This window comes from Pleurodeles waltl, chromosome 1_1, assembly GCF_031143425.1.
Source record: "Pleurodeles waltl isolate 20211129_DDA chromosome 1_1, aPleWal1.hap1.20221129, whole genome shotgun sequence".
In the NCBI taxonomy this organism is placed as follows: domain Eukaryota; kingdom Metazoa; phylum Chordata; class Amphibia; order Caudata; family Salamandridae; genus Pleurodeles; species Pleurodeles waltl.
In genome coordinates this window covers 142563574-142590070 of record NC_090436.1, presented here as the reverse complement: position 1 = coordinate 142590070, position 26497 = coordinate 142563574, and positions in this window count along the sequence as shown.

Sequence of the window (26497 nt, the reverse complement as noted above, 5' to 3'; positions counted from 1 at the left end):
GTGTGTGACCCTTCTCACTAACCGCGCGGCTCCAATGATGTCACGCTCACACGTACAGAGGCTGACAAAGTCTTTCGGCTTGTTCCCAAACTCGGATTTACAGTAAACGAATGCAAAATTATTGCGCACACTAAACAAAACCAAAAGCTCAATTTGTCAGTTTATTACAGGTAGGGTAACACAATCGCATCAAAAACCTTACGGATTTTTCACTGACGGCCTTGCGCTCTAGCAGCTACTATTTCTTTCTCAATTTCCCTCAGTAGCAAGCAAAATTTGACCTGCAAATTTTACTCTCAACTGATCAGTGGGTCTGTCCTGGTGCACATAGGACTCACCAAATCTCAGTCAAAAAAACCTTTCATTCACTTTGACTTACACTCTGACTTGTCGACCACACCTGATCGACCTATTAAACCAGACAAAATATAACAAAAACCAAGTGTCTCATACACTTTTCAATATACTCCGGAGTCTTGGACCTCGCAGGGTCCATATACCAACAACCAAGTGGACAATTTTTGAGCACAAAGCGCCTTGGACATGGGAAGTTCGACGACTTCCCTACTCTCACACTTCGGAGTAGGCAAACTCCTTCAACAACTTCTTTGGAGTACACAGACTCCCTAAACCCTCACAAACATCGCAATTCTTCTGTGATTTGCTTAAGCTGTGCAAGCGCAAAACCTATTCCATTCACACTGTCATTAGAACGCCGAGAATATCCTCAACAATCATTGGCGATCTCCAAGGTTCTGGGAAAGTCATTCTAAGTTCCTATGGGCAAATTTTCTCTCCACTTTGTATTGTCGAATCTGAAAATCCAAACTTTCACCAATTCCTCTTACCAAATCTACAAATTGTTTTCTCTTTTAGGGCACTAACCATTACCCTGCTACAATCTCTGGGTGCCAGCTATTTTTCAAGGGGAAACTTTCGTGGTGACCTCTTAAGGAGACGTAACCATGCTACTCTCTTACTTTCTCTAGAGGGTGAAGTGCAATTCGACTTATGATGGTGGGCTCTGAAGGAGACTAACCATCCTCTGCTACCATCTCTGTTAGCGCATCTTACTTTATTTGGTTCCTTATCTTTAATTTATAAGGGGACATGTTAGAGGTTTGATGGAACTTTTGACTGTGCTTAGAATAGTTCCCACCATCCGCCTCAATTTCAGTACCAATCAATAACTATATCAATCAATAGCATCAATAATCTTGGTTGTCAGTAATTTCTATGCACCATGACCCCTTGGCCATGAATAACCACACCTTTATGTAAAAGTTAGAACGTTTATTTCCTTATATAAACAATGCTAATATCACGTAACTTAGTCTCAAAATCAAATAATAAACATACAGGAACAATATCAGTTGACCAAATCTTCTAAAGAATCTCAATTTAATCAATGCATGGATCACTACACATTCTAGAGTTACACTACGAATTAGTAACAAGAACAAATGTGCAATGGAGATAGCATACGTTTAGCTTCAGCAAAGATATGACATCAACTGTTATTAATAATTAGCAACATCTTCTATGAGACTCCTAGCTAAGCTTCTGATTAGAATAGCATGTTTGGGTTTCATGCAAAACAATTTAGTCAACACAAATTTGAAAACATCTAGCTGTGGCTCTATTAAAATTAGCGGTTGGTACCTAAAACAAAAGCAAATTACATTGAGAACAATAACATTTCAGTGCACCTCGCCTCAGTATGAATCAGCATACTGCGACTGTCTTCGTCAATTGGACATCTGTATCGGTCAGCACCAGTTTTGGGACTCGGCAATAAAGTTCAAGATAGAAATGTCTCAGGAATGGGAATAAGGGTAATGGCACTTCTCAGTAAAAGATTTAGGAAAAAGTGAGCCCTCTCCCCTCGATAGAGTCAGACTAAGTTAAAATTCCCTAGGACTTCTTACCACGTTGCTATTGGTCAAAGAATCGTATGTTTACATTTAGTCCAATGAAAGTAGAACCTCAGATCTAAGTATAACTAAATTGTCTTTCACATGTCGATGATTGGCTTCTCTTCTCCTGTTCCCGTTGTTGGGCTCGTCAGGTAACAATTTTGTATTGTCTTGTACTCCAGGCAGTGAGTGCATCCATTGTTAGCTCCTGGGAACATCGCTTTCAGACACTCTAAACTCTACATTGTAACAATTGCTAATACGTATTCTAGCAAGCAGTTCTCATGGGAAAGAAAGTCAGTTACTAGCATTAGGTCAACACGATGGAAAAGTACACATCTATTTCTCTATGCAGCCATTTTGTGTGACTCCATTAAGCAGTGCAACTTAACATGAGGCTGTGCAATTAGGCCCAAGACCTCGCTAACTTACGGCCAACGAATAATAAAGCAAATACATAATACATGATCATTAATATAACATACTACTACATTAATCTGAACATGAGCACAACATTTTACATTAATAAGCAATTAATAAGGAACCTTCGTGATTACTTGCGGCCACTCAGATAGGCACATTTTGTGTAATATTTTCTATACTAAGTCATTTTCTCTGCAGATTCAACATTCAGAATACATGAATATTTTATTAGCAAAATTCAGCGATAACAACCTTCGGATTATCTCTATAGCTCTGACTCTTTTCTGAAGGGGCGCTATCGATATTTAAAAAACATAAATAAGAGTCTAACCTATAGCATCCTGTCCTTGTCACAAAGGAATACAACATTTTGTCCAGGACCACATATTTTGGCCATGAAGAAAGTTGTGATTAGAACTCCAATGTCCCGGTTCCACAGAGACCAACTGAATGGCAGTACTGCCTGCCCTCTTTCAGTGAATCATATTCACTCAAAAATATTGTCTGCCTGCTGAATGAACTGTTGAATGTTTCACCCAGAACAACGTATTGTCTATCAGAGGCCACATTTCTTGCAGTGTCTCTGGAAAATTTGATGTCTTCTGAATGGCTACAAGAAACAAGCAATGGTAAAGCCAATAGTTCTGGCTTTGGTGTGCTAGTTGCCTCAGTTGAGTTAGCAGCACAAAGGCGCAGTATTATAGGCTAGTACTAGATGGGTTCACTGACAAAATATCTAAACCCTAAATATTGTGATACAAAAATATTGTGATAAAAATATTGAGCACAAAAATATTGTTATCCTATAATTATAATTGAAAATACAAAAATATGGAAAGAATCTCGTTTCAAACTAATAACAAAAAATATATACACAAATATTGTTTAAGCAACATATAGTTAAAAATAATAAACATTAAATATATTAATATATATAACAGTGATACAATGTCAAATAAATATATTTAAATAATATACAAAATATATAAATATATACTTATTTAAACAGACACACACATACATATATGTGTGTATGTTTATTTACACATATATAATGTAAACCTATTATTAAAATAATAATTTTAATTTATGTTATAATTCACTAATTTGTTTTGGAATGTAATAATATAACAAAGTTTATATATATATATATATATGTGGGGCAGGTCTGTCTCCTTACATGTTATCTTATGACGATGGTCTGTTTTTTGTTTTCATTCCTTACAGTGATGACGTTGTTAATTTGTTTTTAAAGGAAATGGGGCACAAGTTATTTGGCTGTGACGAAGATCGTAGAGATCGAAACACGTTGCTAAATAAAAATCTTTCACGGATCCCCGGTTCTGGAGTGCGCTCCTTTGATGTCTGTAGGATTGGTACGGCGTCTGTTACATTCATGTTAGTGGGTTTCTGGCTTCCGGCAGATGCGTACCGGCCTTGCTAGGTGGAAGTGATCGGTGTCAGCTGGACTGTGTGATTTACTATTGTGACTGATCTCTGCCGCCATTTTTGTGGCGCTGTTTGAGCCTCGTACCGCTTGGCTCACGGTAGCTGTGATCCCAAAAACAAGTGTTTTTTGGTTGACAATAACGGCTGAGTGCTAATCGCGAACGGACACTGTTGGCAGAGGTTTCGGTCCACTTACGAGCAGGACGACATGAACGGGGGTTGATGATTGACTGGGGAGCTGTGGAACACAGAGACTATTATAGTGAGATTCTGGTTACACATTTTGCATTTTGGGATGGAGCAGATACGTCTGAAAAAGGCTTGAGAAAGTATGTAGACTTTTCAATGAATCTGATGATACTGACCTTGAGACTCCCTCTACGTCTGCTGAGGGGACTAGAAGCACAGCGAAAACCCATAAACAGCAACTGTATCAGTATGAAAAATTAGTAAAAAAGGAGATTAATAGATGGTGGGAGGTGACATCCTTGGACAACTATATTGAAGTGGGGAGGGTCCCAAGAGGCCTACAGATTTTGATTACCCCCACTTACCAAAATCCCAAACCTAAGCTTTTGGAGGAATGGTCATCTCTCATTGCTACTAAATGTACACAAATGATGAGTTTGTTATCTAAATATGCCAAAATTGAATTGTATGAAATATGTGAGGAAATATCAAAACTGAAGGCCTTCTTAGATGAGCATTACGATCAGGTGGAGGTAATGCGATTCATAAAGGGAATGGAACCTAGGATCTGTAAATATGAGGAGGAGATTCAAACAAATAAACAACAGAAATTCCTCCGGGACAAATAAGATTATGCTAGCGTTAGGATATTGACTTTTGGAAGAAAGTATGATGGAGCCACCAGACAATTTAAACAGATGGGCACTTGGAAGCAGCAGGAATTGGTCACTTCGGAGTCTGGGTCTGAAATGTACTCGGGCCCGGTTGAACACTCTGGTACATCTGACAAGGAGATTACATCTTTTACTGCAGTTGATGAATATTGTTTTTGTAGCAAAGCAAGGGCCCACGCAAAAAAACACCAAGAGGAACAGGCATCGCAAGCATAAAAGGAAAAGAACACGTCAAGGAAGAACATACAACCAATTTGCTGCATGGGAGAATGACCGGCAGACAAAACAGAAATGATGGGTAATAAATCATTGACTGTTATTAACTTATTGGAACAAATATTAACTGAAGAAGAATGTTCTCTTTTGGAGCTGGGATTGTCCTTTTGCCCTGTAAATGATATGGATTATTGTAAGACACATGTTGACATTATTTTATTTGTATGTAAGCTTAAATTGATGAAAGTATTAAAACAGCAAAAAAATAAGTGCCATGATACTTTGATTGACTCTGGAACAGTGGATTGTGTGTCTGATAACTTGTGTTTAGGTGATATATATAGTTTGGCTGCGCCCAGGGAATTGGAACTTGGAGGGACAGACTGGGCGACTGAGAGAGACCTATTGTGTGACTTGAATTTGGAATTAGACAGAAGATCTCCTAATTCTTTTAAACCAAGATCAATTTGTAATCCTGTTACACCTCATGATAATATTATTAACTTCCATGAAGTTGCAGTTAGGGATCTTTTTAAATTTTGGAAGAATAATAAGGCTCCCCGCACTGATAACATTACACAACAACAGAGGGATGCGATTTTATCCTTATCACAGGATACAAATGTGATTATTAAACCTTCTAACAAAGGAGGAAATATTGTATTGTGGAGTATTGAGAAATACACACATGAGGCTGAAAGACAACTGATGAGATTAGGTGATTATGAATCAACCACCTTTGAGATATATAGGCAGCCAATTGTCAAGTACCATGGAGAATGGAGGGACATAGGTCTCCTCTGTGAGGAAAAATGACAGTTTTTATATGTGAAAAATCTGCTGGCCCTTTGCTTTTATTTGCTTCCTAAGGCACATAAGAATACAAGCAATCCACCAGGCAGGCCAATTGATTGTGTCAATAACAGTCTGTGTGAACCCACATCTATCTATCTTGACTTACTTACCACCTTATGTCCTTAACCTACCCGCTTATTGTCAGAATAATACAGACTGTATTACCAAGATTAATGGGATACCATGGCAAGAAACATATCTTATTTTTATTGTTTACTATAGATGTGGTTTCTCTTTATACCTGCATTGATCATGAGCAGGGAATTGCTGCATGTAGACGTTTTTATAGAGACAAATCCACGTTTCTATGTTCATTCTATAATGTTATTGGAAATGTTAATATTTTGTTTGAAAAACAACATTTTTATGTTCAAAGATACATGGGACCACCAGCTGGTCAGAACTGCGATGGGCAGTTGCTTTGCCCCAATTTTTGCCCGTATTTTTATGGGTTGGTGGGAGGAACAAGTAGTGTGGACGGACCAAAATGTGGAGTGGACAAAGCATATAATTTGATGGGCTAGGTACATAGATTATTTATTTCTCATCTGGGATGGCACAAAAAGTACCTTTCAAAAGTTTTATTAATACATTCCAAACAATAATTTGAACTTGTCCTTCACCTTTAAAATTGATGATAAAGAAATTGAATTTTGGGATATTTCTGTCCATATTATGGAAGGAAATATTCATTCGTCACTATATCGAAAATCTACTGCTGGTAACAGTATTTTGCACAGATGAAGCCACCATCCGGCAAAATTTAAATGGAGCATCCCTTATGGGGATCTTTTGAGGGCTAAACAGAATTGTAGTGATCTACAATCTTACCATGCAGAAGAAAAAAGGATGATTGGGAGGTTTAGGGCAAGAGGTTTTCCATTAATAGTTTTACAGCAGGCCAAGGAGAAGGTTAAAATTTAGTCTAGGGAGGAGCTCCTCTTTCTTGGGAACAGGGAAAGGGAAGGATCTAATCAGATTTGTTTAATCACCACTTATAATGCTGACTCTTATGCCATTAAGAAAATGATTGGTAAACACTGGCATCTCATTAGATCTGATCCAGTTATTGGAACTGATGTGCTTCAAAATCCCTGTTATGTACAGAAAGTCATCCTCCTTGAAGGATATGTTAGTACATAGTTATACAACTTCACAAAAAGATCAAGGGGGAAGACTCACTGAACAACAGGGTTTTTATAAATGTTGCCACTGTAAGGCTTGTAAAATGAGTAAAAATGTGAAAACTTACTCATTGCCTACTGGGAAGATAAGACACCTTAACAAATGTATTACGAGCAGTAGTGATTTTTGTGTTTATGTACTGTGGTGCCCCTGTGGATTACTATATATGGGCAGCACAATATTCCCAGTTAAGAAGAAACTACTGGAACATTTAAGGGCCATTAGGAATGTTGACCAAAATTATCCTAGGGCAAGACATTGATCTGTGATGCATAAGCAGAGTGCTGATGACCTCTCTTTTTATGGTATTGACAGGGTTGTACTCAATAAACGAGGAGGCAACATGGAAAAGAGACTGAGGATCCTGGAATCAGAGGGGCATATTTATACTCTGTTTGCGCCGGATTTGCGTCGTTTTTTTTACGCAAATCCGATGCAAAACTAACTCCATATTTATACTTTGGCGTTAGACCCGTCTAGCGCCAAAGATCTTGGAGTTTGCGTCATTTTTTAGCGTGGACACCTACCTTGCGTTAATGATATGCAAGGTAGGCGTTCCCTTCTAAAAAATGACTCCGAGGCATGTGCGCCGTATTTACACTCCCGGGCACAAATGACGCCCGGGAGTGGGCGGGTCAAAAAAAATGACGTCCAGCCGCTTTAGCGTCATTTTTTAACGCCTGGTCAGGGCAGGCGTTAAGGGACCTGTGGGCTCGGAAGGAGCCCAGAGGTGCCCTCCCATGCCCCCAGGGACACCCCCTGCCACCCTTGCCCACCCCAGGAGGACGCCCAAGGATGGAGGGACCCATCCCAGGGAACTTAAGGTAAGTTCAGGTAAGTATTTTTTTTTCTTTTTTTTTTGTGGCATAGGGGGGCCTGATTTGTGCCCCCCTACATGCCACTATGCCCAATGACCATGCCCAGGGGACATAAGTCCCCTGGGCATGGCCATTGGGCAAGGGGGCATGACTCCTGTCTTTGCTAAGACAGGAGTCATTTAAATGGGGGTTGGGAGTCAAAAAAAAATGGCGCTAATCGGGTTGAGGTGAAAATTTTGCCTCAGCCTGACTTGCCCCATTTTTTGACGCCCAAGCTCCATTTTCCCCTACGCCGGCGCTGCCTGGTGTAAGTCATTTTTTTTTACGCACACCAGGCAGCTCCGCTGGCTAACGTCATTCCATAAATAAGGCGCCCGCATGGCGCTTTGAAATTACGTTAGCCGGCGCAAAAATTTTTGACGCACAACTGCGTTGGCGCAGTTGTGCGCCAAAAAGTATAAATACGGCCCAGAGTACATTAACCGGTTGAACAGTCATACACCTGGAGGATTGAACACAGATGAGGAACTTTTTGTTCATGTTGGCTAGAAAATAAGTGTTGTTATCATGTAGAAGTATAAAGAGCAGAACAAAATGTTTGTGTATTAGACAAAGTATATGTTTCTGGTTCCCTGGAGTGTTTTGAATGTGTATCTTTTGTTATTATTGTTATTTTTGTCAGAAAGGATGATTAATGATTAATAAGATACGGATAATGATTAATAATAAGGAAAATGGTAGCACTAACACGGAGGGAGGGGGAAGTCTCTAGTTTGTGTTATGATATAATTGTTTGGAATATAATGCCAGATTTGCTGTTACCTTTATCAATGATGTATTTTGCAAAGTGTTTGGCATCTTGGCCATTATAGAACACAATGTCAGAGTCACCAGATCCTCGGGGTCTGTGCACGTTCCCAGCTAGTCCACCACTGAACAGCTCCAAGACTCTGATAGATAAATCACAGAGACTGAGAGAGTTCAAGAGGGGAAGAGGGGATTAGGAAGGCAACAGCTGGGAAGGGGACCTGTAGTAAGAAAAAGGTTAGAACACACAATATGAAAATTATATCTCCTGAAATCAATACTAGACTATGATTCTAAGCCTAGTCACTCTGAAAACATGAACAATTTAAGAGTTAAGTTGAAAATGACTAAGTTTCAAGATGGAAAGCGAAGGGAAGGGAATCAAGATGAATTAAATGAAAACTTTCTTATTCAAGTACTTTCCTTTACATGAGAATCAGAAAAAACATTCTGACTAAATTTTAAACCAGTCATATAAATCCTGTTTTGAGAATGTATACTAGGACCATACAATATTGCATCTAGAAACTCTGGCCTTCTGTGCACTCTTTGATTGTGCACCATGAATAACACAATATGGATTCAGGAAACAAATCACATAACTTGTCAACTCGAATATTACATAATAAATATCTTAGAATAGTGGCATACAATAAACAACATGAATGAAATAAACTCGAGGAGAGAATTGTGCGTCTTGCCGATTTGAGTGTCACCATGTAAAATACCAAGAAATGGTAGCACGCAATGAATATCAAAGTCAAATCATCATTAATCGAATCGTGCGTCTTGCCGATTCGTAAAACACAATGTAAATGTCAAGAAATAACAGCTCACAATAAATAACAAGATCAAAGTACAATGAAACTAATCGCGCTTCTTTTGCCGATTCTTAAGCCACCATGTAAATGTCAAGAAATGGTAGCACGCAATGAACAACAAAGTTAAATCCTCATGAAACAAGTTGCGCGTCTTGCCAATTCGTAAAACATCATGTAAATGTCAAGAAATAGTAGCGCGCAATGGACAACAATGTTTAAACACCATAAAACGAATTGTGCGTCTTGCCGATTCTTAAGCCACCATGCTAATGTCAAGAAATGGTAGCACGCAATGAATAACAAAGTCAAACCTTTATGAAACAAATCGCGCGTCTTGCCTATTTGTAAACTACCATATAAATGTCAAGAAATGGTAGCGCGCAAGTAATCTGTTACTCATTTAAGAATTAAACCAAGAATATGAAAATTCTCAATAACGGTGTCGGAACAGTCCAACCACCATCTTACCGCCTGGAACAATGATCATCAATGAAGGATGAAGGGCAGGAGACTGGAAGATCCAAATAGGCTGCCGGGACAGGAGCTCAGGAAGAAGCTGCTGCTCTGCACTGGGACCTCTGAATAGTGAGCACTGGGAGTTGAGCTGGCTCTCTTTTATAGAGTCTTGGCCCAGCCTAGAACCACGCCCAGGCATGTTGCAGGGAAAGTCTCTGGAAGGCCCTGGAAAGGGGCCACACCCTAACACACTCTGAAAAACCTGCAGCAATACATTGCAAAGGAACAGTATTTGTAAGCATATTAAAAATAAGTTTTCAGGATTGAACTCTGCAATGCAAAAGGTTAAACCACAACATATCAGCACAATGCATAAATTAAGTTGATTTGAGAGTGCTGGGTTTTTGCATTTTTGTCGCCAATAGAGCGCATACTCCTCTGGTGTCCCCTCTCCCAGACGCGCTCTAGGGCCAGGTTTGCTTGGATTAAGACGATGAAAGCGTCTCACAAGTACTGGAGCATGAACATCAGATGCGGAAACCGATGAGTTACTTTCAGGACCATAACCTTTCCATGAGATTAAGTATCATAGATTACGCCCTCTCAGTTTAGAATCCAACACTTTCTTGACTTCGTATTCTTCTTCCCCTTGTACTAGAACAGGAGCTGGATGAGGGTGGACCTTTTGGACTGCCTTTTTCAAGAGGGAAGTGTGGAACACTGGATGAATCCGTAAGGATCTGGGCAATTGTAGTTTATAGGTCACCGGATTGATTTGCTGAAGGACAGTATAAAGACCTATGAATTTGGGGTTAAACATGTGCTTCTTCTTGAAGTCTATATGTTTTGTGGAAAGCCACACTTTGTCACCTGGTTGATATTGTGGTCCCTCACAATGTTTCTTGTCATAATGCCTTTTATATTTTTGTTTGGCTTTTTCTAAATGCTGTGGAATCAGTTTCTGGGTTTGATGTAAATGCTGAATGGTTTCTGACACAGCTGGAGTAAGAGAACTTTCTTGAGGAATTGTGATGGGCAAGGTGTCAGGGTGATAGCCAAATAAACCAAAAAAGGGTGTAACGCCAATAGAAGTGTGGAATGAGTTATTGTAAGCTAACTCGGCTAACCAGAGCATAGATGTCCAAGAATAAAGTACCTTTTCAGCATAGGCATGTAGATATTGTTTCAAAGTCTGATTTAGTCTCTCCGTTTGACCATCTGTTTGAGGATGGTGACTAGTAGATAGCGTAGATGTCACTTGGAGTGTTTTACACCATGTCGTCCAGAAATTGGAGGAAAATTGTGACCCCGATCGGAGAGGATAACCTTTGGCAGTCCATGATAACGAACCACTCTGTTCAGTAAAATAGTTGCCAATTCACTAGAAGTGGGCAATTTTTTACAGGCGATGAAATGTCCATATTTCGTGAGACTATCTACTACCACCAGAATTACTGAATGCTGTTGAACCACTGGCAGACCGGTAATAAATTCTAAAGAAATGTGCTCCCATGGACGACTTGGGGTTGGAAGTGGATGTAACAACCCTTTTGGTTTTGAATGACTTGTTTTAATGCGAGCACAAACTTCACAGTTGTTTACCATTGCTTTTATATCTTTTGTTAGGGGAGGCCACCAAAAATAGCGTTGGATCGGTTCAAGAGTTTTAGGAGTACCTGGGTGACCTGCCGTAGGTATAACATGCAACCTACGAAACACTATCTTGCAAAGTTTGGTAGTGGGTACGAACAAACGAGCGTCATGAAAGGGTAAACCTTGCTTGATTGACCTTTTGGGATCTGCTTGGGCCCATGTTTGCCATTTTTCAACAGTGAAAGAGTTGCGAATTTCTTCAAATAAATCTTCAGTTTTTATGATACATAGAACCTTGTCAGGAGCAATGGTAGCTCTGGAGGCTTGAAATGCAGGCAACGTGGTAGATTCTTGACGGGACAAGGCATCAGCCTTGCGATTATCTTTACCAGGCCGGAAGGTTACTACAAAATCAAATTCGGCAAAAAAAAGCATCCAGCGTAATTGCCGAGGGGTCAAAAGCCTGGCGGAACTCATGAATTGAAGATTACGATGATCAGTAATGATGTCTCCATTCTTTAAAGGCGTCACGAATCGCCAGAAACTCTTTTTCAGCAATGACATAGTTCTGTTCGGCTTCGTTCAACTTCCGAGACATATAAGCTACAGAATGAAGTTGACCAGTGTCTTTATTTAGTTGTGATAAGACGGCTCCTATTGCTACATCTGAAGCATCAGCTTCCACTATGAAAGGTTGATTCGCATCAGGATGAGTCAAGACTGGGGCAGTGGAGAAAGCTTCCTTCAAAGTCGAGAAGGCTTGATCAGCTTCTGGGGACCATACAAACTTTTCTTTCTTTCTTAGTAGCTTAGTGATTGGAGCCACTGTCTGGGAGAAATGATTTATGAACCTCTGGTAAAAATGTGCAAACCCCAGGAAACATTGTACATCACGAACAGTCTTTGGGATGGGCCAATCAGATACGGCTTTTACTTTCTTTTCTGCCATCACCATACCTGGAGGGGTAAGAATAACCCCTAAAAACTCAACTGTGGTAACATGAAACACACACATGGTTAGTTTGCAATATAAATGGTGTTTTTGAAGGGCTGCAAGAATTTTCTTGACATGTTGGACATGTTCGTTTTCATTGTCTGAGTAGATCAAAATGTCATCGATGTAGACTATGGGAAATATGTCAAGGTACTCTCTAAGAACATCATTCAAGAAAAATTGAAATGCTGCTGGAGCCTTACACAGACCAAAAGGCATGACGGTGTATTCAAAAAGGCCATATCTTGTCTTGAACGCTGTTTTCCATTCGTCACCCTCTCTCGTTCTGACCAAATGATAACCACCTTGAAGGTCAAGCTTCGTGTAGATTTTTGCTCTCTTTACTTGTTCCAATAAGACCGGAATTAGGGGTAAAGGATATTTATTCTTGATGGTGACTTTGTTCAAACCCCTATAGTTGATGCAAGTTCGAAGTTCTCCATTAGCTTTTGGAACAAAAAACAAAGGCGAAGCTGCAGGAGACTTAGAATGGCGAATGAAGCCATTCTCCAAAAATTGATCTAGGTATTTTCGTAAATGTTGATTTTCATGTTCTGACAGGGCATATACACGACAGTTGGGAAGTATCGCACCTGGGGTTAGATCAATTTGACAGTCATAAGATCTATGAGGAGGTAGAGTCTTTGCTCCTTTCTCATCAAATACATCTTTGTAAGATGAATACTGTTTGGGCAGCTGAATTTCTTTCTCCGCTGCAGTAGCTATGTAAGAGTTGCAAACTTTTGGTACTTGAATCTTTTGGAGACATTGTTCGTTACATAGCGCAGATGAGAATACGATTTTTCGTTCTGCCCAATTGATTTCCGGATTGTGATGAGTTAACCATGGCAAGCCGAGGATAATCCCATATTGGGGAGCATGGATCACGTCAAGAATGATTTTCTCTTTATGTTTCTTTCTTTGATTCTTATCTTCACAAATCATCGACATGGTGATAGTCTGAAGAGTTACCGGACCTCCAGTCAAGATTTTTCCATCGACTGCCTGGATGATTTCTGGGGTCTTCTTTTCAATACATGGGATCCCCCAATGCACAAACCATTTGGACATCAACAAAGTCCCCAGTAGCCCCAGAATCGACTAGAGCTTCTTTGAAATAGATCTTTTTCTTGACCTGAACTCTTATTTCCAGTTTAAGATGTCTAGATTGTGAAGGGTCCACGGTGATACCCAAGAGCAACCCTTCTCTGCATCTTGGGTGTTTTAGTTTTCCAACTCGACTGGTGCATTGGCTGCGACCTTCTGAACTGGACCTTGCTTGTTCTTTGGTTTGATTGGACAATCTTTGGCAAAATTACCTTTTCGCCCACAATAAAGACATTGTCCATTTTTTCTGCGTAGGTCCTTTTCATCTTTGGTCAAAGGTCTTCTGATGGTTCCAATTTCGATTGTTTCCGGCGTTCTTTCTTTCGGAGTTCTTGAGTCTCTGTTATCATGAACGCGCCATGAATATTTTTCAATCTTTTTGCGCGTTCCTTTACGTTCTGCTAAACGATGATCAAGTCTCAAGACAAGATTTATTAACTCTTGACAGTCTGTAGGTTGTAGGTCGATTTGCGCTAAGATATGTTTTAGTTCCTCTTTGAGTCCCTTGTAAAACAAGACCGCTTGTTTTTCTTCAGGCCAGGATGTCTCGGCAACCAACCTGTTAAAGTTGGCTAAATACGACACTAGGTCTTGATTCCCTTGGCATAAATCTAATAATTCACGATCTGCTGACTGTGTTACAGTTCTACGATCAAAAACTCTCTCAAATTCACGCAGAAAAATGTATCCAGTTGTACAACAAGGGACTATTTTTACGCACAAGAGGAATTGCCCAAGTAGCTGCATCCCCAGACAGATATGATAACAAGAAACTACTTTGGACTGGGCATCTGGGAAAGTATTTGGTCTGCAGGTGAAGTGTAGTTCCACTTGATCCAGGAAAGATTGCGCTTTCAAAGGGTCACCTGAGAAACGTTCTGGGGGAGCTAAAGGAATTGCAGAAGGAACATTTAGGGAAATCGGATTACTTCTAGAAGTCTGAGAAGAAGTACCTGGCCAAGACACACCTGTGGGACTTTGTTCTTTCTTCTCTACCTTATCTTGCAACTGACTCACTCTCTCTGCTAAGCTAGTTTTCAATTCTTTGGATGATACCACCTCTGCTTGGAGCTGGGTGAAAGCCTTGACTAACTTGTCTAGTGTGACCATGCTGAGAACATACACAAGCCAGGAGGATAATAATTTGTGGGCTCACTATTCTGTCAGAGTCACCAGATCCTCGGGGTCTGTGCACATTCCCAACACGTCCACCACTGAACAGCTCCAAGACTCTGATAGATAAATCACAGAGACTGAGAGAGTTCAAGAGGGGAAGAGGGGATTAGGAAGGGAACAGATGGGAAGGAGACCTGTAGTAAGAAAAAGGTTAGAACACACAATATGAAAAATATATATCCTGAAATCAATACTAGACTATGATTCTAAGCCTAGTCACTCTGAAAACATGAACAATCTAAGAGTTAAGTTTAAAATGACTAAGTTTCAAGGTGGCCAGATACCTGTAAGGGAATCAAGATGAATTAAATGAAAACTTTCTTATTCAAGTACTTTCCAAACAGTCTGACTAAATTTTAAACCAGTCATATAAATCCTGTTTTGAGAATGTATACTAGGACCATACAATATTGCATCTAGAAACTCTGGCCTTCTGTGCACTCTTAAAATGTTTCAACACAAATGGCACATATTGCAGATATATATATATATATATACATATATATATATAGTAAAAACCATAAAAGGATTGTGCACCATGAATAACACAATATGGATTCAGGAACCAAATCACATAGCTTGTCAACTCGAATATTACATAATAAATATCTTAGAATAGTGGCATACAATAAACAATATGAAATAAACTCGAGGAGAGAATCGTGCGTCTTGCCGATTCGAGTGTCACCATGTAAAATACCAAGAAATGGTAGCACGCAATGAACAACAAAGTTAAATCCTCATGAAACAAGTTGCGCGTCTTGCCAATTCGTAAAACATCATGTAAATGTCAAGAAATAGTAGCGCGCAATGGACAACAATGTTTAAACACCATAAAACGAATTGTGCGTCTTGCCGATTCTTAAGCCACCATGCCAATGTCAAGAAATGGTAGCGCGCAATGAACAACAAAGTTAAATCCTCATGAAACGAGTTGCGCGTCTTGCCAATTCGTAAAACATCATGTAAATGTCAAGAAATAGTAGCGCGCAATGGACAACAATGTTTAAACACCATAAAACGAATCGCGCATCTTGCCGATTCTTAAGCCACCATGCCAATGTCAAGAAATGGTAGCACGCAATGAATAACAAAGTCAAACCTTTATGAAACAAATCGCGCGTTTTGCCTATTTGTAAACTACCATATAAATGTCAAGAAATGGTAGAGCGCAAGTAATCTGTTACTCATTTAAGAATTAAACCAAGAATATGAAAATTCTCAATAACGGTGTCGGAACAGTCCAACCACCGTCTTACGGCCTGGAACAATGATCACCAATGAAGGATGAAGGGCAGAAGACTGGAAGATCCAAATAGGCCGCCGGGACAGGAGCTCAGGAAGAAGCTGCTGCTCTACACCGGGACCTCTGACTAGTGAGCACTGGGAGTTGGACTGGCTCTCTTTTATAGAGTCTTGGCCCAGCCCAGAACCACGCCCAGGCATTTTGCAGGGAAAGTCTCTGGAAGGCCCTGGAAAGGGGCCACACCCTAACACACTCTGAAAACCTGCAGCAATACATTGCAAAGGAACAGTATTTGTAAGCATATTAAAAATAAGTTTTCAGGATTGAACTCTGCAATGCAAAAGGTTAAACCACAACATATCAGCACAATGCATAAATTATTGTTTTGAGAGTGCTGGGTTTTTGTATTTTTGTCGCCAATAGAGCGCGTACTGCTCTGGTGTTGACACACAAAGAATATGTGGGGCAGGTATGTCTCCTTACATGTTATCTTATGACGATGGTATATTTTCTGATTTCATTCCTTACGGTGATGACGTTGTTAATTTGTTTTTAAAGGAGATGGGGCACGAGTTGTTGTTTAGCTGTGACGAAGATTGTAGAGATCGAAACGTGTTGCTAAATAAAAATCTTTCACGGAACCCCGGTTCTGGAGTGCGCTGCTTTGATGTCCGTAGGATTGGTACGTCGTTTGTTGGATTCATATATATATATATATATATATATATATATATATATATAATAAATGAAAAACTTTAACAATAAACTGAAAACCATTTAAGAAACATACCAATTTTATTAGACATAAAAGGTCAACAATATAAAAAACAAATTTTACTAAAAATATATTATATATTACAAACATTACTAATTAAAAGAATATAATTTAAAATACACAGAAATATAATATAATTTAAACTTTATATAAACAAAAGTATAGATTTCTAGGATTCATACATATAATATTCCCGCTCCAGTCTGTGCAACAGTGCGGAAAGCGTTGGTCTCAGGAGGGGTAAAATGTACTATTCCCACTCCAGTCAGTGCAACAGTAGGGAAAGTGTTGGACTCAGGAGGGGTAAAATGTACTTTTCCCAGTCCAGTCTATGCAACAGTAGGAAAAGCGTTGGACTCAGGAGTGATAAGATTTACTAGTCGCACTCCAGTCTGTTCAACAGTAGGCAAAGTGTTGCACTCAGGCGGGGTAAAATTTAATATTCCCACTCCAGCAAGTGCAACAGTAGGAGAAGCTTTGGACTCAGGAGGGGTAACATTTACTATTCCCACTCCAGTCTGTGCAACAATAGGGAAAGCGTTGGACTCAAGAGGAGTAAAATGTAATATTCCCTCTCTAGTCTGTGCAACTGTAGAGAAAGCGCTGAACTCAGGGGGGGTAAAATGTACTATTCCCACTTCAGTCTGTTCAGCAGTAGGGAAAACGGTGGACTCAGGAGGGGTAAAGTTTACTATTCTCACTCCAGTCTGTGCAACAGTAGGGAAAGAGTTGGACTCATGAGAGATAAGATTTACAATTCCCACTACAGTCGGTGCAACAGTAGGGAAAGTGTTGGACTCAGGAGGGGTAAAATGTACTATAACCACTCCAGTCTGTACAAGAGTAAGGAACATGTTGGACTCAGGAGGGGTAAAATGTACTATTCCCACTCCAGTCTGTGCAACAGCAGGGGGAAAGTGTTGGACTCAGGAGAGGTAAAATGTACTATTCTCATTCCAGTCGGTGCAACAGTGGGGAAATCGTTGGCCTTGTGGGGTGTAAAACTTATTATTTCCACTCCAGTCTGTGCAACAGAAGGGAAAGTACTTCACTTCAAACACATACCCTATTTTAATACAAATATGAACTATATAAAATTATAAAACTATTAACATAAAATTAAATAGATGCATAAAAAAGCAATTAAAATAATTATCAATTTGTTTAAAATAAATAATATAAGACAAAATTGTATCTAATAATTATTTCATTACATTCCCACACTATAGTAGTACATTAAATTTAAAAATTATAATAATTACACAATTTACATAATAAATTAACAAATAATTATAAATAAATCATTTATAGTTCATCGATTATTGTTTAGCTTCCCACCCTGCACCCCTACAAACCCGATAATCTGCATCTAAAATGTAAATTTAAAATTTATAATTACACAGTTTACATAATTAACAATTGATTCATTAATAACTTATAAACAATTAATAATTTAGTATTTATTATTCAATTAACTTCCCGTCCTATACCCCTACAAACCCAACAACTCGCACCTAAAATATACATTGAAAAAATATTTGCAGAATTTACATATTTAATAATCAAATAATTAATTAATATAAATTAAAAATATATAAGTTGATTATACTTAATTAACTTCCCACCCTGTATCCCTAGAAACCTCACAACCCGAAATGACACTATAAATTACTATTTTACAATTACATAAAAAATATAAATAACGTAAAATTATAAACTATATTTAAAAACATTAACAACAATTATACAAACAATATAAAACATAGACAAATAAAATATTATTATATTATATAATATTATTTTTTAATACATAGGTAAACTTTAAAAACTTTATTTCTTACCTTAAAACATCGATATTGTTGTCAACAATATTCTTGCACACAATATTTCTGTGTCATGATATTTAAAACTCAATCTTTCTGCAACTGAATATTTTTTAAACGATATTTTGTCTGAACACCATACTAGATGCCCCTGTTGAGTAAACACCACAAGGATGCAGTACTACAGACTGCTACTAGGAGCCCCTGTTGACTATGAACTCCAGTTTTTTAAACAGCATAAACAAGAAAATAGAATATGTTCTAACATTAAGTACTTATTGAAAATCTTGATAACCACAACAATAAACTAATTCATAAGAATGCAGCTTAGCTTAGGCAATAGTTTTCTTTAAGGAAGACAGTGAGGCAATGGCTTGGCATGACATCTGCACACTGGAATCAATCTGCTGTTCAGTCTCTGCAGTCCGCTGTGGAACCCATAACACCTCTTTCATGTAAAGGCTGGTGGAGACGGGGTACAGGGGGCCTCCCTGGGCAGCCCCTTTGTGCTTTTCTCTGCCTGCTCTGCAGACAGTAAAAAGTGTGACGGGTACTGGTGCACCCTACACACCGCAACATTGCCACCAGCTCTATTATGAGCCGGCGTCAATGTTGTGGTCTGTTTCCCACTGGGCCTGCGGACAGAAACTCTATTTCTGCCCACTGACCCAGCGAGAAACACATAATAGGGCCCGCGGGAAGGGGACCGCACTGGCGGTAACCCGACTGCTAGACTTTGGCGGACGGCCTTTTCTGTCCCCCGAAGACATAATTAGGCCCTTAATGTCTCTTGTTAATATCCATTACATATGATTTATGAAAGAAAAGCTTAGTCATAGGGCTTAGAGGGACATAAACATGAATCCAGTTAGGGAATATGCCTTCTTTTATTTATGCAAATGACCTGTTACCAGGACTGAAAGAAGAAGGGAGAGCTGTGGTGGTACCTCCAGATTATTGAGGTGACATCCCAAGAAAACTCTAATCTTTCTGGAGGAAAGGAAAAATGACAAGTGTCTCTCACCCTTCCCAACTGGGTTCTGCTTCTGTTGGCATAAATGTTACGGGTTTTACAGAATCTCTTACCTACAGGTAACATGATAAGACCCTGCCTGATATTGAAATCAATGCATACAAAATTATTGGTAATTTATACTTAATGATTGTTTACTACATAATATTCAACACATTGCATGAATATGAATGAATGCAAATACTATGAACTGCTCTGCAGATAATATATACATTACAGGATGTATTATATATGCCTGAATCATATTTCATCATACATCCCTAATCAATTAGTCTAATCTGTACCTATGTTATAACTGTCTATCTTACAGCGTAGTTATAGTAGTTTATTTGTATATGCCAAGTCATGTAAAACTTCCTTGCATACCTGATGTGGCATTAGGCCTGAAGTTAGAACTCCATATATTACCATCTCTCTAACAATTGGTATGTGTGTCAAACCTCACGCCAAACACTGGTATCTTAGACACCTTTCTGATGCATGGTGCTCTGTGGAGTGAGGAAGGTCATCTTACGCTAGGTTCCTGATTTGCTACACAAGACAGTGAACAATACTTTTGTTCAAATTGTAGAAAGTGCACAAGAGCCTACTGCTATGATAGCTCTTCTGCTTCCTTCAAGACTGAATTTACATGCTCATTTCTCCTTGTCCTCACATTTAATCTGCTGTGCTTGTTAAAAGAATAGAAATGTTCCTTTCTCTGACCTATTAGCATGAGCTCCAAAAAGTGTAACAATCACACACATACGTCATTAGTTGGTACAGTTGAAATGGCTCTTATGAGAAAATAAGCAGGTCTGTTTTCTAGACCTTATACTTTCATCATACACTTCAATGCATTCAGTGCTGCATAAATAAAGAGTGTGTTTATGTACAGCAAAGATTGTGTGGTATGCAATATCATAAGAACTCATTACAAAGCCATGGCCCATGTGTCTAGAGCAAAGACGGAGCAGAACATCTACAGACTGAAAATCCTACACACAATGTTCACATACCTAGAGTCACAATCCCAAACACTTATTTCTCAAGCTCTTGACAAAATACATTCCTTAATTGTGAATACATTCCTAGTCAGTATCCATTCCATTTTACTTACTAATCATGAAAAGAAAGAAGGCTCACATTTCAGGCCAGGCCAAATCATGAACATAAAAGATGGTTAAGAGCTCAAGTTCTATGGAAAAAGGCAGCATTCTCAGAATAGAGTTTTATTACTGTTTATTCCTATACGTGAGCATTTGCCACATATTAAAAGGACTACAGTGACACATAAAACTAGCAACATTGAAGTAGGAACACAATGGCACAACAATGGACAATGTAGAAGGACCACAGCAGCACATCAAATATTGTGAGAGGCATGGCACAAATAGAATCCATCAAACAAAAATAGGGCCTCATTACGAGTTTGGTGGTCCGACCACCAAACCGCCATTGTGGCGGCTGCCAAAAGATTGCCATGTTGGAGGTCTCACCGACTGCTGTATTACAAGTTGAACAGCCAGGACCGCCAAAAACACAGCCAAATAACCGACACTGCCAGGACTCTGAAGAGCTGGAAATAGGCGGTTCAACCACCAGCACCGCCAGACCGTCAACTAACCACTGACCGTATTACGACTCACAAATCACAATGGCGGTTTTTCCAATGGCGGCGTGAACTGCAGTGGTCGGGGGTTCCCACAGTAATACACAACACCACGTTGGATGGATTTATAATCCACATAGCTGACACACATTCACATACCCGACACACCTACAAACTTCACTATAAAACACACCCCTTCACATACCACAATCCTTTGCATCTACAATATCACACATAGAAGCCAGAGCCCAAAATCAGAGACACAGTAACTTAGATTAGGCACCCTCCAACTTTCACATAACACGTATCCCACATCCGCACAACACACCCACCACACATAATAGCACCTCTACACATCATTTACTAACCGTCACCCACTCACCACACAGCACCTACAGCCCATCATCCTTTTTTTGTGTTGTCTACCACCACCATGTCACAACAAAAATATCCTCATTTCACAGATGACGAGTTAAGAGTCATGGTTGATGAAATTATCACAGTAGAGCCACACCTATTTGGAGCCCAAGTCCAGCAGACTACAATGGCGAGGCAAATGGAAGTATGGCAAATAATAGTCAACAGAGTGTATTCTGTAGGAAACTACCCACGCACAATGGAGGATATCAGGAAGAGGTGAAACGACCTCAGGGGGAAGGTGCGTTCCATGTCCCCCAGGCACCAGCTGGTGGTCCTCAAGACTGGCGGTGGTCCACCATTTCCTCCCCCACAGTTCACATCATGGGAGGAGAAGGTCTTGGCATCCTGTATCCTGAGGGCTTCACAGGAATACCTGGGGGAGTGGAGTCGGGTAAGTCACAACACCAATAATTTCACCAAAATGTATTGTCATGCATGCTCACAAATCATCATTTGCCACCTTCACTGTCACACCACTCACCACCCCTGTGTCCAAATGTCTGAATACCCCTGTCTGGCATCTCATGTGTGAAGTTAACTCACCTGGGGGCACAGTATCTGTGTATGGTGTGGGTAGTACAGGGACTGATAGCACTACAACTCCCAGCAGGCACTGTTCTACCATTACTAGAACCAGAACAGTGTAACATATTGAAAATAACCTTGCATGTAAACTAAGCAATGGAGTATACTCACCTAAATGGTTCACAATTGTATAATCTGTGGGAATGACAGCAATGCTATGGACATCTGCTACTCTGTCCCTTCTACCTCCCATCACCTATAGATCTGTACTCACCTAGGGGATCGCACATATATGCAGTGTGCTGTACTTGGTGTAACCTGCCACATATAGCCAGGTAGAATGGTTACTCCAAATCTGATGGCCAGGCCTGGGTCCATATGACATTGTGCAGCTGTCTATTAACTCAACAATTAAGTTTTGCTAACTGGGAGGTGCCCTGAAACATATAATGCCCCAGTGCTGCCAAGATATGAGTCTATGAACAGACATCCAAGTGCCAAGATACTCAGACATCCGGTAGCAAGGTGACTTAAAAAGGAAATGTCTGTACCCCAAATGTCAGGTCTATGTTATTGAACGCAGGTGTCACTGTCATATAAGGGGATAGAGCAAAGTCAATTTGTTTATGGCCCAAAGCATATCTACCTGTAAAGATTGGTGCTACAAGTCACAATACAACCTGTAACTGTCTGTTTCTCATCTTCAACAGGTCTACCTGCCACTGGGACCATGGAAAGCACTCCTGCGACTGCCACTTCCCACCTGGATGAAGCCCTCCATGAGGAGAGTACTCCTGGATGTGTGGGCATTGAGGACGGCTCTGGCCCATCTGCGAAACCTGGTCAGACGACAACAGTCAGCCTCACCCTCCCCACATCAACTCCTCCCGGCCCTGTTGCATCTACACAGGTATACCGTCACCCCCAAACCTGTGTCCCAAGGACAGTAACAACCATCATGTCCCCTCCAGTCCAGGTACTGGAGTCACAACTCGAAAACCCTGACAATGATGGACCTGGCACCAGTTGCAGTAGGTAAACTGTGCCAAGGGCGCAGGCACATGAGGGTAGGGTGTGTTTGGGAGGAATGGTGTCGGTCAGCGGCATGAGGCTGCTAGGGATAGTTCTGGCCAGGACACCATTTCTTAAGTCTTGGGAGCCTACCAACAATCCCAAGGCGTGATGGGCCAGGTACTTGCCATGCTGGGGGAGATCATGCAGCTGCAGAGGAACAAACACCAGGAAGTCATGTAACAGTGGGAGGCCCACAATGCCCACATGGTCTCCCTAACAGGGGTGCTGAGAGACATCAACACCACTCTGAGCAGTGAATATCCAGAACACAAGATCCCTTCCATTGGCCAAGTTACACCAGCCCCTTCAACATCTGTGGCAGCCAGTGGAAGGACCTGCCTCTCTAGCTGAAAAACCCCGCAAGCGTGGACATCCACCCAAACACCCAGGAGATGCAGATGGCAAGACAACAACCACAGCCAGGAAGTAGCCACTAACTGACAGATTCCCTTTGTGTGCCTCAGATGCACCCTTTTCTAGAACCCCTTTCTAATTTTCCAGGATAGTAGGACACTGGTCTTGGGACTTGAAATATTGTGGCAGCTAATCTAATGATAACATCCACCATGAATGATCCCTTCACTGTTTGAACGTCATTTTGTTTTCTCACATGCATCCTAGTCTCCTGTGCACATGATAATAGTCACAACTAATACACTATGGCCCTCATTACAACCCTGGCGGTCGGAAGCACCGCCAACAGGCTGGCGGTGCTTCCTTGCGTATTACGACCGCGGCGGTAGCGCTGCGGTCGCACCGCTGGGGCCAGCGGTTTTCTGCCACAATGGCCCCGGCGGTTGTAATCCGCCAGGGCAGCGCTGCTTACAGCACTGCCCAGGGGATTACGAGTCCCCGACCGCCAGCCTTTTACTGGCGGTCTGAACCGCCAGCGGTATGGGGAGTCGTGGGCCCCCTGACAGGGCCCCATGCGGCTTTTCACTGTCTGCTATGCAGACAGTAAAAAGCACGACGGGTGCAACTGCACCCGTCGCACGGCCGCAACACCGCCGGCTCCATTTGGAGCCGGCTCCCATGTTGCGGCCCACATCTCCGCTGGGCCGGCGGGCGGAAACTTGGTTTCCGCCTGCCGGCCCAGCGGGGATGTCCAAATGGGCACCGCGGGAGTGCGGCCGCATTGGCGGCCGCACGGCGGTTACAGCTTGGCGGGCGGCAGTAGCCGCCCGCCAAAGTTGTATTGACCCCCTATGTATTATCATTATTTTTCATCAATGTGAGTTGTTGAATGTGAAATGTATTTCATGCTCAAGATTAACTCATAAGAAAGAAATGTGAGGAGGGACATGTCACAGGCAGTGTCATGCTGAGGATCACTATTAGCACAATAACACAAGTGGACAGTCACTAATATCTTCTTTATGACATTGTGCAGCACATAGGCTGCCCAAATTTCGGGACTGTCATAGTCAAGTATGTCTAAACATTTTTTGCTTCTGCCTAGGTGTCAGTAAGTAGCATCCCACTGACCACTGAAGTAAGGGACATGTCAGACTGTGGCCCTCAGAATAGACTAACAGATTGGTGGAAATTGTCATCAGCTTGACCTTTGTCACATACCAATACCATGCCTACCAAATCAACATACCCCATAATACAGACAGAGGACATTGCAACAGTCCCTAGTCAGAGAACCTTCCACATACAATGGTCAGGCATTTGTAGGCATGTTATTCACCCATGTCAGTGTTGACACACATGCACTGTGACCTGCAATGAGGAAACACAATGACAGCTACATACAAGTCAAACAGAATAATTGTCAACAAAATATGAAGGTTGAGGGAATGGATTGCACAGGGTGACATGTGTCAAAGACACATGATCACACAATTGACACCATTGGACCCACATACCATGACAAACAGGTCCATTGTGTTGCACAGATCTCTGCCATCCCACTGTCCCGGCAGCCTGGGCATGGTACTCATACACCCCAAAAAATGTAACACAGTACCTAGATCGATCCATGTCCACTTCACATGTCAGACCAGCTAAAGCCACCTGCCATTGACACAACTCAGAAATGTCCACATGAGGATGGCATTGTGAAGAGGCATGGAAGGAAAAAGTAATAAACAAGGAGGATAGGCAGGTAAAGGCTTACATGAGATAGAAAATTGTGTTCCAAATATTGTTGTTTCTTTGATTGTGCATTTTGACTGCCCCAAACGATGGCGATCCTCACGAGAGTCACAACTCCAATTCTAAACTTGCCTGAAAACCTGAGCTGACTACTGCATAGCATCAAATTACCTGTCTGAAGGACACAAAGAGACCCTTCTCAACAAATCCTGACCCCTACAGTACCCCAAGAAGCCAGTGAAGTCACAAAACATCACATACTTTCACTCAGGTGGAGTACTGATTGATGAGATCTGCCCGCATGTCTCCACCTTCAGCCACATCACTGTCATCTTCACTTGGTATTTCTGCATTCTCACCCGGTGGAACTGCTAGCTCCCCCTCATCTGGGATGTATAGAATCTATCACCTCAGGGCAAGGTTTTGGAGCATGCAGCAGGCCCCAATGATCTGACACACTTCAGCGGGTTAACAGAGGAGGGCTCAATCAGACTTATCGATGCTGCAGAATCTTGCCTTCAGGAGCCAAAAAGCCCACTCCACAACACGCTGTGTCCTTCCATGGGTCTTGTTGAAGCGGACTTCCCCTGGCGTGGTTGGGTTCCTCACTGGTGTCAACAACCAGTTAGGCAGAGTCCCCTGTAAGGAATTATGACATAGTGCAAACATGAGTCCAGGGCATCATCACATTTGGTAACAGACATAGCACACAAACACACATGGCATATGTAATGTACCAACCAGCCAGGCCCTCTCTCGGTAGAGTTGTGTCATCAGTTGAGAGATTGCGCTGTTCCGCATAATGAAGGCATAATGGACTGACCCTGGGTACTGTGCATATACTTGGGAAATGTAGAGGTCCGCCAAACAAACTACTTGGACATATATGGAGATGAAGTTCTTCCTGTTCTGATAGACCTGTTCATTGCCATGTGATGGAACCAAGGCTACATGTGTACCATCAATGGCTCCCACTACATGTGGGATGTGTGCCAAACCACAGAACTCTGCCTTCACATGGGCAAAATGCTCACGTTGTGGAAATCGGATGTAGCTGTCCAGGTTTTTCAACACTTCAGAGAGTACATCCTTCACACTAGACTGAACATAGGCTGAGACATCCCTGCAGTTAGGGACACTGTATTTTCGAAGGAGCCTTTGGCCAGGAAGTGCAGCACTGACATGACTTGAAGAATGGGTGGTGTGCTATTTGGATGACTGATGGCAGGCA